The sequence below is a fragment of the Hyposmocoma kahamanoa genome, unplaced genomic scaffold (genome assembly GCF_003589595.1).
Source record: "Hyposmocoma kahamanoa isolate Upper Pololo Valley unplaced genomic scaffold, ASM358959v1 65, whole genome shotgun sequence".
NCBI classification, from domain to species: Eukaryota; Metazoa; Arthropoda; class Insecta; order Lepidoptera; family Cosmopterigidae; genus Hyposmocoma; species Hyposmocoma kahamanoa.
The window spans coordinates 11,106,356-11,119,416 of record NW_020653853.1 but is presented as its reverse complement, the minus strand read 5'-3'; the positions used below and the strand labels follow the sequence as shown (position 1 = coordinate 11,119,416).

Genomic DNA, 13,061 nt, shown 5'->3' with positions numbered 1-13,061 from the left:
TTAGATTTGCTAAAACTTACCTAATTATTTTCAAACATTAAAATACTATAAAGTTACAGGAAGTTACAGGGACACAATATTTCGTAGATAAAATTATCTACGAAATATTGTGTTCCATGTGAGTTAACTACATCGTTGTAAAGCAGAGGCTCAACAGAGGTTTGAATAAGATAATTTATAGCAAAACTACCCTTCAAAATAGTTTTCTTATGTCTCAGCCTGTTAACATAAGGCCGAAACATTAATGCGAGTCACCGGGGGGGAAGCGGGTAAACCTGTTTAGGTATTTACTATTAAATAACAGACTTACAAAAAATATACGATACACCTAAGGGTATTGTCCAAAAAAATGTGCTAACTTGTTATACGTTAGGATGTACTTTATCCGATCACATAAAATTTTGAAAACAGATCAGTTCTGAAAAATCTAAGACTAATTATTTATGAATAAAATATCAAACTTTCATTACAAAAGAGAAATGTCTCCATACAAAAATTATATATTTTATTCTTATATATTCTAATAAAATAAATAATAATTTTAATATGGAGATGTTTCACTTTGGGTATTACAGAGAACCTGCTAAATTTTGGTTATCAACTGAAGCCGTACAGTTATTAAGGTCATGTTTATCCCAAAAAATTGCTCAGCGGTTTAACGACACGCCGCGCCGCGCTGCCCGCTGCTCCGTCAGTCGCCATCGAGCGCTATTCATATTAATTCTTTACTGCGTGCGGATTGCGGGACACGAGAGGCGACCGTCCACACCCCACCCCCTAAAATCTAGGCTCGCGTTGAAATACCTCGCCTTAAAAGCGAAATAATAATAATAAGTATAATATATTGATAAAAAAATGTATATTGTTAGAAGAAATATATATATACATATAATATATATAAATACCCAATACATGTTAATAAAAAATTAGATATATTATTAATACAAATTTTTATTTCATAAGTAATATTAATTTACTTTGCTATAATAAAAGTTAGATTCCACAGGGCCCGCACCATTATTACTTTGCAATCATGTGCAGTTTAGTTAATAACGCACACACTAACACACACTCCTAGCTCCGCAATAGGGAAACCCTGTATCGCGGGTGCCATGGACTACAAATTAAGAAAAAAAATTGCACCCTAACTCACGAGAGAAATATAAATATATTTCTCAGGACACAGGACCTCTACGTGGAAAACCAGCATGGTGACTGTGCACACAGTTTTTGATAGATTTTATAGTTTTTATTCCTTTAAATTTGTATTCTTTTTGACGTTATGTTTTTGATATTCATTTGTTGTCATACAAATCGCCTATATACGTTCCTAAGATCCCGAAGGATTTTTAATACTTTAGCATTTTTCCCTTCCTCGGAAACCACCAGGCAAGCGTCTCGCCAACAGTAACCGTTCGCCCACGGAGGCATTGCTTATTAATTAATGAGGAGGTTATCAGTTAGTGAATTACCACTCGCTTTAACATTGAACGATAAATAACGATGAAATTTGCACCACATATCCGAGATGTCATCATAAACGCCCTTAGAAGATATGTAGACTTCCTAACTTGTATACTATGAGCTAAATTCCCTAGGTCCACGGTCCAATTTCGCAGCAGTTGGAAGTTTTTTGGATTAATAATGTATATGTACATGCATACATTACGTGTCAAATGGATGCCTTACTTACTTTCTCAAGTTCGTATCTCATAGAGATTGTTTATTCAGGAGATGGCAAAACTTTCTATTTATTTTGAATTTCTTAACAAGGGTGTTAATTTGGATGCATTACTTTAAGAAAAGGTAAAAGCCAGTATATGAATATGAAGGAAATGTGATGTGTAATCGACCTGCAAAATTCGTATGTACAATCCACTTTTTGCATTTCAGTAACTTTGTGCTTTAAGATACGTGTTTGAGAAAGTAAGGCGACTAAATCTTGGATAAGGACCATATCTTATTATGTAGTGTATTTATGAAGATATTGTCTCACATCCCAATTGCTACATTGCAACAACTTTAGTAACAGTAGAGCTCCTACAGGGAAGTACTGCCACCTTACCTATTTCTGCCGCCAAGCAATAATGCCAGCTTTACTGTCTTCCGGTCTTGAAGAGTAAGGGTGGTAGTAGTAAATTACAGGCACATGAGACTTGTCAACTTACGTCACAGGGTGACGTGCGCAGTGGCAATGCCCCTCAGGGGGCCTACCACAACCTCTTAAAACAATATTACTTTAACCTTATATTGACTTTTCGTACCATAACGCGCTTAAAGTAAGCTTATTGTATTATTAAAACTATGATATTTTATTGGCTTTGTGACTATTCATTCGATCAGTTCGTACTATGACGCGACTTTAACATAAAGTAATATTACTCTTATGTCAAATTTAGCAATCTTAAAATAGTTACACGGATGCAATGGAAACAATATTATTTTCAGTTTTATTGTCTTAATATTGATTTGTAATGATTAAAAGTTAGGTTGAACTTACTTATTTACGTATATCTCTTCAATATTTTGACTATTTTTTATTTAATAGAACATAGTAAATAATTTTTCGGTAAAAAAAAAATACGTGATGTTTATTTCGTAAAATTATAACAGCGTCATCTATATGCTTCTTGGCGAAACTAACAGTTGACACTAGACTGTAGTTCCGAATTCACAACGTGGCTATCAAAACTCAGCGTGTTTTATTTATTTTTCGTCATGAAAAAGCGGAATAATTATTGAAAACAGCGTAATTTTAATAGATTTTATTATTACATACTTTTCTTTTTTTAACAGTCAAAATTCTCTTAATGAAAATAACATTAAGTACTTAAATATTATACTACGATAAGACGATTGGGAACATCAAAATAGAAAGAGATGGCATTATACAGTTCACATAGCGGTAATTGTTTTCTACCTTTAATAAGGAATAGACAATATTGGGAAATCATTGGTTCTTTCAGTCACTTTAGCAATAATACATTACTTTGTTGATAGGTTTGTCATGGTACGAAAATGAGTAATATTACAATAAACTAACTTCATCCTTACATTGAAATAAGATTGTTTTTGGAAAGGTTATGGTAGGCCCCCTGATCTTTGCGATCTAAAGCTCTGAATGGCACTGCAAGTTTTATGGACAGGCGTGTAGCTTACCACCAGACGCACGACTTGTTCGTCCCGTTACTTGATATTATAAAAAAACTATTTTCATACTGAAATTACTGCTCTGTGTTGTTACTTAATTTTATGTGTAATAAAGAATATTCCGCACTGTTAATACAACAGTATATTAACTTAAAAAAGAGGACTTTCTCAGAATAGATAAATAACGAATTACTCACTTCCCGCAAAAAGAATTATGTTATAGTTTATTATAGACACTTAAACAATTTCTCAAATGTATTTAAAAATAAAATGGAAAAAATAATTTCCTGTTTTTGAATAAGGATTATTTTGGCCAAAACTAGCTCACATAAAGTGTATCTCATTTTGAGTTAAGTAGTTTGATTGTTTCCATTGACTTACAAATAAATGGACGACGAGTCTAATACAAAAACCACGAAAAAAATGTCCCAAGTCCCATTTAAACGTAGTGACATGTAAAGGAATATGAAAAAGCTAAAACGTTGAATTTAAATTGTAATGTCATCGCAGTACTGTCTAATTTTGCTTGTTTCGCTGTCAGTAGAACAAACGAAGACTAAAGCGTGAATGACGCTCTGTATACGATTTTAACGCCTTATAAGTTCGGACACTTTTTAGCGTGGACCCGACGTCCATATAATTGTAAGTCAATGATTGTTTCTTACAATATTCTAACGACGGTTTTTTTTTGACGTGTAGAGAATCAAATTTTAGGTTCTGTAATGTTATATTATTATAATATTAAATTGCACATATTTTGAGCAATTATAGGCGTTAAGCTTAAATTAGTTTGTAAGTTGTGAGTTTTTATTTATTTCGTCATTAAATATGTTTACAACTAGTGGAAATTCCATATAACAATCTTTTTGTCACTTGTATAAACCGGTTTTAAAATTATTCATTCACATTTTTCCTTGACATTAACTATATTTTTTGTTAGTTCCTGTTTCGTATTGTCGTTGAAACGTGGAGGCTAACTCTTGAATTGAAATCGAAAAAGAACAGTCCCATGTACGTTGCACTGCTAGACACGGGTCTGTGGCTTCTTCAACCACGCTGGCGTAATGGAGTTAATGCGCGAAATCGTTCTCAACTTCATGCAGTGGAGGCATTGACCTACCAACAAAGTGGAGGTCTCGGATTACGAGTTCACGCGTAAACTGCATGGAGTTAATGTGTGAAGTCGTTATCAACTTCACGCAGTCGAGGTCTTGGAAGAAAAGAAAGACATCAACTAGTTATATATTTAATATTAATGCGAACCACCCCATTTTTCATTGTAGTTACAAAAATTATAAATTAAATACCTTTTGAAACTTTGGTTTATTTGAAAAAACATAATTATATAGGCGATTTAGATCCAAAAAAACAGTTTCATTTCCTATTCCTGTTAATAATTGTAAAGTAAATAGATGTTTGTGAAAGAGTGTTTTTTTTATAATATCAAGTGACGGGACGAACAAGTCGTGCGCATGGTGAAGTTAGAGGCACGTGGGACTTGTCAACTTATGTCTGAAGGTGACGGGCGCAGTGGCAGTGTCCCTCAGATCTTTGTGACTTAAAGCTCTGAATGGCACTGCAACTGTTATGGACAGGCGTGTCGCTTAACACCAGGCTCATGATTAATTCGTCCAGTCTCTTCATATCATAAAAAAAAAGTTTAATTTGCTTACCTATTATGCTCAAACACCAACAACAAACTCAAATCACCAGTATATAGGTTACTGGTGTTTGAGTTTGAGCGACTAAATGGGTATTATTTTTGAGGTTTATGAAGTACTTTTTCCTACCACCCCTATGTATACATGATTACTTACTAATTAATTTACTTACTGTTTCAGAAAATGACGTTCTACGTTTTGCTGCTGATAAGTGCTGGAACGATGGAAGGCAAACCCACAGAACATCCCGAAGTTATCACCGTACCAACAGAACCAGAAGATTATTTATTCGAAATTGATCCCATTGTTTCGTATGATCAGTATGTATGAAAAATTTATCAAATGCGGTGGCCGATCGGATACAATGCTGGTCACCAGCAGCTGGTCAGCCACACAGTGGTCCCAAAGAAATTTTTAGTATGGCATACTTTTATTTCTCTCGTGAGTTTAGGTGTAATTTATGTGTCCAATAGACACTGTCCATAACACCCGAGATACACGGTTTCCCAAGTGCGGGGCTATGAGTATTTGCGTTATTTAAACAAAAGAGAAGCTTGTTGACAATTCCAAATCTAATCTTAAAGTTCTTCTTGGAATTCATCAAAATTTACTGATTGAATAATTAATTGCCAGTTCAAATCATGTACCTACAGAAGTAATTACCAAAACCAGTGGACAGTGTGCGGCCAGCAGTCATACTCACAAGAAGACACAATTCAGTCTACTGTACTTAAGTTTACCATCTAAAGTAAATTAAAGTGAAGTGACATTATAGATCCAACAGCACGCTCAGCTTTGCACTTAAAAATTGGATTCAACTTTCAACTCTCCACCATGGACGCCCTGGAGTCGCTGCGACACATCGTGGAGGAGGGTAACGGCGAGGGGGAAGGCGTGGTGGCTGTGTCGTTGGACATAGCCAACGCCTTCGGCACTCTCCCCTTCGTCGTTATCAGGGAGGCGCTGAGGTTCCATAAGGTCCCCAGGTACCTCAGCCGTCTGGTAGAGCACTACCTGGAGGACAGGGTGGTGCTCTACCAGACGAGGGAAGGTGGGCGCATGGAGCGCCCGATGAGGTGCGGGGTACCCCAGTGATCTGTAGTAGGCCCTCTACTATGGAACCTGGGGTATGATTGGGCGCTCAGAGGCGAGTTGCTCCCTCGGACGGCCGCCATCGCATACGCGGACGATACGATGGTGGCTGCCCGGGGGTCCACCTTCCGGGAGGCGGCCCGAAGAGCCTCAACGGCGGCGGATCTGATGATCCGCCGCATAGAATCGTTGGGGCTAAGGGTCGCCGTGCCGAAGACGGAAGTGGCCGTCTTCGGCGGGAGGGGAGGAGGTTGGGTAGTGCCGGCGGGCGCCCGCATCTTCATCGCCAGGGAGATGGTCCCGGTCAAGCCTCAGATCAAGTATCTGGGTCTTGTCCTGCACCGGCGGTGGAAATTCGGGGAGCACTTTCGACAGCTCGCTCCCCGAATAGTGGGCGCCGCCTCTGCGTTGGGCCGGCTATTGCCCAACCTCGGAGGGCCGGGAGCCCCGTGCAGGAAGTTGTAATCCGGAGTAACCCGGAGTATGGCACTGTACGGGGCTTCCGTGTGGTGTGGGGCCTTTTCAGCGGCAACGAGGGCGCTGCTGAGAAGGCCCCAGAGGGTGGTCGCCCTGCGGATGTGCAGGGCGTACCAGACAGTGGCCGCGGCCGCGGCTTGCGTTCTCGCCGGAACTCCGCCGTGGGACCTCGAAGCGGAGGTCCTGGCGGAGGTTCACAACTTCCGGCGAGAGAGGAGGGTGCGAGGCGAGAACCCTGCTCCACAAGAGGTGGAGCGGGAGCGCCGCCTCGCGGTCCAGCGCATGCGGGACCGGTGGAAAGAGGGCTTGGCGGATCCCCCCTATGGAGCTAGAACCATATCCGCCCTGTCCTCACTGAGTGGGTACACCGGTCCCACGGGCCACTGTCGTACCACCTTGTGCAGATCCTGACCGGGCACGGCTGCTTCGGTCACTACCTGCACAAGGTGGCGAGGAGGGAGGCGTCCCCGTCGTGCCACGAGTGCGGCGCCGTGGACGACACCGCGCAGCACACCCTCGAGGTGTGTTCCCGGTGGATCGAGCAGCGCCGCACTCTGGTGGCGACAATAGGGAGGGACCTCTCGCTGCCCAGCGTGGTCGCGGCCATGCTGCGGGACGAGAGGTCCTGGGACGCGGTGGCCTCCTTTTGCGTGGAAGTGATGACGCAAAAGGAGGCGGCGGAGCGGGAGCGTGAGGACGCGCCTGACGCACCCCCGCTCCGGCGCAGACGGGCGGGGAGGAGGCGGCGGCAATTTGCCGCTCAACTCCTTCCCCACTGAGGCCAGCGGACAGGGACTAAGGCCCCCTGTTCGCATTGCACGGCCTCAATCATCTGGGGAGAGGGGCGGAGAAAACCGATCCTCTCCTCCATAGGCGTGGGAGCCCCGGCATAGTGGCCGGGGCGGCCGGGCGGCGTCGTGGTGAAATAGAGATGATCCCACGGCGCCGGCACAAACCCGGCGAGAGGCAAACCGATGGGGTTTAGTGGGTATACCCCTGGGACCGATGTGTCTCCCTTCTCGAGGAGGGGCTGCGCAGGGCGCGGCCAGCCGCTGGTGGGGGCGCGGACGAGTGCAACAGCGTACCCGTACCCCCCACCTACAGCGGAGAGGAGGAACACTCCGGGGGTTTAGTGCGGTCGGGCTGCTCCCCTTCAGGGTTCAGCCCAGTCCCACATAACCCCGGCTCTGCCCCCGCGGGGCTGGGGTATCTGTAAGCAGATTCCCCCGGATTAACAAAAAAAAAAGGTTAAGTTAGGTTTAAAAGAAAAAACATTTTCCTCTCAAAATTACTTTCGAGGTTATGAAAATTCGAGTAAACGTTATTTCTGGAATGGTATAATAAAGCTGTAGGAGCTTTTATTTCAAAACGAAAACTAGAACATTGCATCGGGTTTAGCTATAGGTATGTATTAATAGGTATCAATATTTAAAGGCATTATTTAGGTGTGCATGCTAAATCGTCGATCTCATCATCACTTTCGATCAGATTAGATGGAGGTCAAATGCGCACAAAAGGAATTACGGCTACGCCATCATCATTATCATTTCCACCCACAAAAATTATCACAATCTTTATCGACCAATATCACATTGTATTTTATTTATGACGTATTCATTTATATTAATAATAGTGATTGTGATAGCAAAAATATTGAACTTTATATTAAATTAATTTTTTAACTACGCAATTTCTTGTTTTGGCAACAGACATATGTCGCAAAACGGAACGCAGTAAGTAGTAAGATATTATAGGTAAGTACATTTTTTATGGATTGCGCTTTTACTTAACGGAAAGTGATTACCACCGCCTATAGGCATTTCTAATTTACACCTAGGTGTACCATAAGAGTATAAGCATAAGTGCTTACTCCGTGTTGTAGAGTAAAGATCGAGTCAGAAAATGTTGTGCAACACTACGGTAACTACAATGTATATTTGTATATCCAAGCCATCAAATAGCAGAGAGCTCCTTGTTAAAAAGTTCGTCCAGGGAAGTACTGCCACCTTACCTATTTTAGCCACCAAGCAGTAATGTCACCATTACTATGTTCCGGTTTTGAAGGGTAAGGGTGCTGACGAAATTACAGGCACATGAGACTTATCAACCTATGTCTCAGGGTGACGGATGCAGTGATAGTCTCTCGGATCTTTGTGTTTTAAAACTCTGAGTTATACAACTGTTGCGACAGGCGTGTTAGTTACCATCAGGCGCACTACTCATTCGTCCCGTCAATTGGTATCATTTAAATTTTTTTTTTAAATAGGTCAAAAAGATTTATTGCAAAATATTAGCGGCCCCATCTACTAACACCAGCCGCAACTTTATGCAAACTCATAAACAGTACTAGATAGTAAATATCCTATCCTATCCTATCCTATATATACCCTGCGACTAGATGGCGTTGCTTTGTAAACAAATCAGTGATAAATGGGTGGCACAATAGATATGATTATTATAATAAAATTATTATCGATCGATGAATAAATAGTAACCATAATAATTACAAAATGGCAACACTCTGTTTAGTTTGAGAAAGTGTTGATTTTACTGTCTATAATAACGACGTGCTCTGTCTTTAGTTTATGATTATTTTTTTCTGTTTGTTCTTTTTAAAATAAACCGTTACGCAGCTCGTACGCAGTCTCGCTCGTAGGCACTTCTATAATAAAAATCTTCACATTCCACACCCTAAGTCAATTATTATAACTATGGGTATGAAGAGGAAAGAGATGTAAAGAGTAATTTTTAGTTGGTTTTTATTTTTGTTACAAAGTTCGAAAATACACAAAAAAAAAAATTTTCGATCCGGCTGGACTCGAACCTGCCACTAAGGATATCGCTCTCCGAACTGGAGCTACGGAACGAATCAGTAGACCTTGTAGCTTTCTCTATCATATTCAATAAAATAAATATTGCAGAGCTTTAGTGTCAAGAGTCGACACTACAACTTAACACTAAAACTCTGCAATATATACCTAAAAGCAAAATGAATTTTGCTTACATCGAGCGTCACTGACACAGCATTCATTTCGGAATTTATTTTTTACTAACGAAACTAAAGCCATTTGAAAAATGTATATCGTATAGTTACCTACAGAAAACAGTGGTTTCTTGTAAAATGTCGAGGTAAGTTTGTGTTTTTTTTTTCTATCGTGGAAATTTTTATGAATAGTTTTTTCACATCGCATAGTAATCAGTTGGTATATATCCTCAATTTTACTTTATATTTTTTCCAAAGGGATTGACGTTTTCACGTTTTCAGGTTGTATAGACTTTTAAGTTATTTTACTGTCCACTGCTCACCCTATTCCCAAGACTGAACCACACGAAATAGTTTCGACCGTTTCGATCACAAAATTGTATAGCCATCATGATTGTTATTAATTAGGTATTTGTTCTTATTATTCTCATCTGCGTTCTACATATTACGACATACAATAGTCATTATTTTCTGATAAATGCTCTGTTAAAGGTATTTCTGAATAAAGTATAGTGAATTGAATTGAGATGAATAGAATTGTTTCCATGTTTGGTATTTGATTGTTCAGTATTATTCTACACATGAACGGGTTTGAGTGTTTATTACTATTCATGATAAACCATTGAAACTAGAATAATTGCTTTACTTTTCAATCTGTTAAACAGATAAGACTGTTTTAAGCAACGCGTAATGTTAAAAAAACACGAAAAATTTGAGTTTCGTAACAAATATTTCAATCTTTTCAATTCTTGGGTCAGCATATTGTACCCTTGGTATAATAAAGCCGCATGTGACCAGACATCAAAAGTGTTTTTCTGTTTAAAAGTATACATATACATGCGTACATAATTACATATAATTACTAGAAAATACGAACTACGTGAAACAAATTATATATATGTGAAATTTTATAACGCTCATATTCCAGCATAAAAAAGTTATAGACTAATTTCGTTAGCGGAATCTGTAAATTTCTCTCCTGAAATGTTGTCCTTTCACACATGTGGCATTATTATCCCAGCATTTCGAGCCATCACCACTGACTTATCGTAAGCGACAGTTTTACCTAAACAGAGTTTTTTTTTACAAATTATATTTTAAATTATAACGAACAAGGACGCGTCGAAAATTTACTCCAAAATTACATCAAATAGACATTATTGCAAAAGCTAAGTTTATCGTCAGCGCAATTGTTTTTTTAAATATTTTGCTGTAACCGATAGAATCAAAACTAAAAAATCATAACGTAAGGGACACTTATTATCGCAACAGACATAGTACCCACATCACAATCATTTCGTCGTTTACTATTACCAAAGTGGTAAAAAACCTGTTGCATCTTTTTAACGGCAAGAGTTATCTTACACGCCTGATAGCCTCAAAAATCTTTTGATATTGTAGCAAAAATATTTTAAGCGCCAAAAAAGCATTGCTTTAAATCACTGCTTTAAAAAAAGCTGTTATGAAATTCATTATTGTACATTAAAATTCAATTTAGTACCACGTTCATATGCAGAAATATTTAAAACAAGACCTTTCGTGTAAAATTTGTTTTTTGCCGCTATTGGCTCGACTTGTTTACAAACAAAATGGTCATGAACCTAACGTCAATTATCATTGTTCCATGACCGATGCTTAGCATTTTATTTTGCGTAGCCTCTTTACAGTTAACTTTAAGTAGAATTGTCCTATATTTGCATATTTTGTTCACAGAAAAATGGCAATAAAGCTCTTCGTTCTATTTGCATTAGTTTTCGTAGTTGCACTGAGTAAACAGCCTTTTTTTAACAACACAAGGTACGTACAAAAAGAACCCAAGTAGATGAGAGAAAGAATAGAGAGAGAATAAATTATCTGCAAATAACAATGTATTATCGGATTTCGTGGATATCGAGACTAATCCTTTATTATAAGGTTCTTTCTTCAACTGTATCTTTTTTTATGATACCAAGTAATGGGACAAACACGTCGTGGGCCTAGTGGTAAGCTACACGCCTATCCATAACAGTTTCAGTGCCACTCAGAGCTTTAAACCGCAAAGATCTGAGGGGCACTGCCACTGCGCCCGTCACTTTGAGACATAAGTTGACAAGTATCGTGTGTCTGTAATTTCACCAACACCCTTACCCTTCAAACCTGGAACGCAGTAATGGTCACATTACTGCTTGGCAGCAGACATAGGTAAGGTGGGCAGTACTTCCCTGGACGAACTCTTTCATAAGGACTTCTATTGCTACTAAACGTAGTGTTTTAAATCTTAAACAGTTGAATATAAGCTTCGAAAGGGATAACATTAAGTCTTGTTTCACCTATTGAAAATTTTACTAATAAAATGTATTTCTTGTCGTTCCAGTTTCCAAGAAGAAAATCTTACAACTGTAACAAATCCACTCCACATAGAAAATACCGAACGCTCATACTCTACCTTCTATGTTCTTTGGAAAGCGCAAAGGAGAAATAAAAAATATTTAGATCAGAAAAAGAAAAGCAAAGATATGAATGAAGTTGAAAATATGTCAATAATAGTAAAAACCGTTACCGAAGCCACCAATCAACCATACTTATTAAGAAATGTACGTAAAGGCCTGACAATATCGGCAATGCAAAAAAAACAATTTAAAAGATGCAACACACATTATTTTGAAGTTCTGGAGAGTACGAATCTTGATAGTGCTGAAGAAGACAGAAATAATATTCTAATTGATGACAATTATATGGGACGTGGTGGCGAGATTCCAATCTTTCCTTTTACAGATTCGTAAAATAAATTGATACAAGATTAATACCAATTGATCTCAATTAATTTTCCCTTTTAAAAGTGTAAGTGAGTCTTACAGACGAATAATAAAAGTGTAAAATAATAAAAATCTTTTTCTTAATAGATCAAGACAATTGTAGCGTCTGTCATACAGTATACTAATCTTAAAATCTTTCTCGCATAAAAATTGCACTGACATACACACAGACGCTATGTCTATTACTGGATTTATTTTACACATAATATTATAATGCCAAACATTTTACATAATAAACGTAATACAATACTTTGATTTAAACTTTCACGATTTTCACACATTACACACGTATGAAGCTCTGAGCCAGCATAATTGTAGTTTTTATGATAGAAATGATAGATAGGGAGTGTGTAATGGAGTTAATAAATATAGAAAATAAGAGAAGTGAAAGGACACCCCCCTTTGGGACCCCGGTAGAAATGGCGCACCACGTAGAGAATGAATCCTCATTACGTATGCGCTGCCAACGTCCACAATGGTAGCTTCGAAACCAATCAATAACTGATGGATATACGTTAATTTAACGTAAGACAGTAACCAACAACAGATTAAAATCAACATCACTATAGGCATTACCGAGGTCAGAAAAGTCAATTGTTGGTTTTCCATGCCCATATGGATGTCGTCACATACGTGTCGTAGTCGTACTATGACCGGTGCGAAATCCGGACTGGAAAGGATTAAAAAGGTTGTTCCTGTTTAGGAAATTCGTTAACTGGTGGTGAACAAGCCTTTTCTAGGACTTGGGAAAGGATTGAAACAGGACGGTAATCTGACGGGGTACTTGGTTTATGGTTTGTCAAATGAATGACAGAGAAATAAAAACTACAATTTTTAAACTACGTGTGTTTTTTATGATACCAAGTGATGGGATGCACAAGTCGTGCCTCCGGCGGTGGGTCA

The 13,061-nt window shown here is 38.9% G+C and overlaps 1 pseudogene; it reads left to right on the top strand.

Moving 5' to 3' along the window:
- The first annotated feature begins 6,005 nt into the window (after positions 1-6,005).
- LOC113231522 lies at positions 6,006-7,159 on the top strand (annotated as a pseudogene).
- The last annotated feature ends 5,902 nt before the right edge of the window (positions 7,160-13,061 follow it).